We start from the raw sequence: 3168 nt of genomic DNA, 5'->3' as shown, positions 1-3168 counted from the left end.
CAATAAGTTATAGATGCAAATCCAAGGATTACTTTCTAAAAGTTAATTGGTTCATTATTTTCAATACTCTTCTTGCACACAATGTGGAGCTCGGGTTGCATTGATTTTTTTCTACCACACCAAGTTTTATCTCAGTATTTGTAAAACTCACCGAGATAAAGTCATTTTTGTGTTTGCAATGGGAAATTAAATTGTAAATGGCCTGAACCTCTATAGTGCTTTATCAAGTCCATGGACTGCCATCTTTGTACAAAGAGTCCTCAATTGTATCAAACATTTTTTATTGAAATTTGTGTGATATTTTGCTAACAGAAAGAAGCTGGCTGGACTCTAGCAGTTAATGGCAAAGATCTTACACAATAACTATGGCACGTCTTACATGAGGACAGAAGGAGATTAATATTTTTGTTGTTTTTTTTATTCTAAAATAAACCAAATGACTTAACTTTTAGAAATGCTCTATAAAATGTTTAATTTCTGTTTCTAAAAGCTAAGGCTATTGATACAATGATGTGTTGATTAGAAAGTGTGAAGTAATAAATTTTAGGTTAGGAAAAGTAATTTGACACACATGCAGGACTGATGAAATTGCAATGACAAATGTTGTTATAGATTATATGGAGAAAAACATCGGATTTTTCATTTACCTTTCCCTTCAGAACTATCTGAACACCAAGGCTGTGTAATCAGGGCCTGCAGTCCATGCTAGATCCACAAACAGGCACATCACATCCAAAATAGCTGATGGAGAACGGTTTGCTGCTTTTTTCCTTATGTCCTCAAAGGCAAGAAACCAAAAGGTTGAGGTTTGCTGATTTTTTTTTTATAAAATATGTTCATAACCCATCAGAATACTTCTTCTCAGAGCTGTTTTGTCCAGGTGATTGTGATCACTCGTTGGTTGACAGTAGCTGCATTGTCCTCTTTAGCATTGTTTTATATTTCCAGTCAACAGAGGCAGAAAACACCAACAAAACAGAGGACCAAAAGCTGTTTTTCACCTCCACTGTGCTAAAGTCATGGCTCATGTTGCGTCCTAATTTGTGCTTTTTGGTGTTTGAGAAGATAAGTTGTATTTGAGATGTGTTCATAAAAAATGATCTCCATCCATTAGCATGTACTCCAAAAAACAGAGCTGTCTGTCAGCCAAGTAGATTCCCCAGTGTCCAGCATGTCCAGAATGTGTTAGGACTGGGTCAGTGAGTCCGGACAGGCCCATGTCCCACTCCCACTGGGAGACCTAATAGAAAAGGCCTTCACTCTCCACCTTTCCCATCAGTCTGTTCAATTGGCTTCAGCCTACATGGACTTGTAAATCAAGCACAGGTCTCCAGTCTGTCACCGTTTCCTAAATCACTGGCGTGAGTGCAGGTGTGTCCAACCACCATGACATTCGTGATCAGGGGTACGTGCCGGGAGATTGGCTCGATTCAGCAGTTAGTGGGAAGGTCGACAGGTAGTCGCATCTTAAGGACCGCGAGCCTTCCTCCTAGATTAGCAGAAAGCCAAGAGAATATTTCAACTTCAGGAAGCAGGAGCTTTTTACAATATTTTCTGTAGCGATTTTAGCTTCACATTTTTGGATTAGAGCCACCTGAAAAAAAAGGGAGGGTAGAGAGAGTGAGACGGGGAGTGAGAAAGAGCAGAAGGAGTATGAGAGGGATGTGTGGGGGTTGAATATAAACATATTCTCAACAGAGACAACAAGGAAATTCTCATTAACATAGAAATCAGCCTCTGATGTCTTACCGTGCTCATGCTCTGCTCCTCATGCACTTTACATCGCTGCTGCTACATTAACATAACACTTCTGACGGGGCTTGCACAAAAGGCTAACTGTTTTACATATCACCCTCCTGTTTCCAGAATCCTTACTGTAATTAATCCAAAAAAATACGGTGTTCTTTCTACAACTACAACACAGATGAACCTGTCTTATTTTAATGCTTTTTTTAAGCTTTAGTGCAGCTCGGGCCCTCTGGGAACTTGTTAGAAAGACGTGGTTACTTCCTTGTGTGTCATGTGATCCAACATAATCTATCCAAAGAAATATCTTGGCCTTTTTTTTCAAGGTTGTTTTAGTGCAATGTTGCTCTTTAAGCTAACTTTGTTTTATAAAATGTCAGCAGAAATTAGTCCTAAGTGGGATTGAGCATGTCAGAGAAGTGAGCAGAAATGAAGTTTTTGCATCACAGAGTCTGACAACTGTATGTCATAAATGAGCTAATACACACTTGGTAATGTTCAAACAGACTGATGAGGACCAAAAACGTTAGAGTGGGATAATTTTTTCTGATGCTCAAATTTATAGAGACAGGATGTATCTTAGTAGTAGGTTTCTAATGGATGTGTTTCTAGAAAAATATTGATTCAAAATTCATTTCAGTTAAAATTAGTGTGCATTTTTATAGCAGAGCTATTGAGTTTCAAGTTTTCTTGATTGTCATATGCATGCTGTTTACATAAATGAATCCAGTGAGTGACCCATCAAAATAAAGCAAAGCTCACCATTCACAGTAAACACAGATGCTCAGAGCTGCTCCGGTCATACCACAGTCTCCTTTTCCATCCACGGCAGCAACAGTTTTGGCAGATTTATATTGCAAACTGCTCCTTTTGTTTCTCCTCTCTCTTCTGAAAGGGTTCCAATAAATGCAACTGAATCTTGATGAAGCTATAAAAATCACTCTGTCTCCTCTTCACAGTCAGAAGAAGTCTTCAAAGAGTAGTCCTACATGGATGCTGAAAAATGTTCTTTTTTCTTCTTCTTCTACGTCCTCTTTCTTTCTCTTCTTCATCTATAAAAAAACTTCATGTAATTAATCTTAATTCATCCAACTCAGGTTACGCTGCCTTCCTGCCTAACTGACTGGATAGAAGTGTTAACCATCACACTCTTGGTATCTCTCGATCTCCCACTCTGCTCTCCTCCTCCTCCCTCGCTCCCTCATTGCCCCATCTCTCTCTCTCTCTCTCTCTCTCTCTTACTGCGGAGGTTTGCAGTGCTCCCCCATTCCTGATTGGTCTGCAGTAATAGGCTTAACCCTTCTCTTTTCAGCAAGGGGAGGTATTTCCTTTAGTACTGCTTCTGTCCTCTCTTTCTAACTGTATGAGGCTGTAGTGATTTGATAAATACAAAGCCTTCTACTATGCCTCTGCACAGGGGTG

General features: G+C 39.4%; 1 protein-coding gene across 2 annotated transcripts in view; it reads right to left on the bottom strand.

Annotated features, from left to right (window-relative positions):
• The window catches only part of LOC106523659 (probable G-protein coupled receptor 22), a 5557-nt gene extending 2614 nt beyond the window's left edge, over positions 1 to 2943 (bottom strand). Inside the window, exons 1-2 of one of the 2 annotated variants that reach the window (XM_014017165.1) lie at positions 2509 to 2943; positions 648 to 1594 (exon numbers count right to left, since the gene is read on the bottom strand). The gene's annotated coding sequence lies outside the window, so the exon portion shown is untranslated. The remainder of the gene's footprint in view (positions 1 to 647; positions 1595 to 2508) is intronic. The other variant, XM_014017166.1, reaches the window with a different exon arrangement.
• Positions 2944 to 3168: the final 225 nt, after the last annotated feature.

This window comes from Austrofundulus limnaeus, unplaced genomic scaffold, assembly GCF_001266775.1.
Source record: "Austrofundulus limnaeus strain Quisiro unplaced genomic scaffold, Austrofundulus_limnaeus-1.0 Scaffold162, whole genome shotgun sequence".
Taxonomy (NCBI): Eukaryota; Metazoa; Chordata; class Actinopteri; order Cyprinodontiformes; family Rivulidae; genus Austrofundulus; species Austrofundulus limnaeus.
This window is presented reverse-complemented; position numbering and strand designations above follow the sequence as displayed.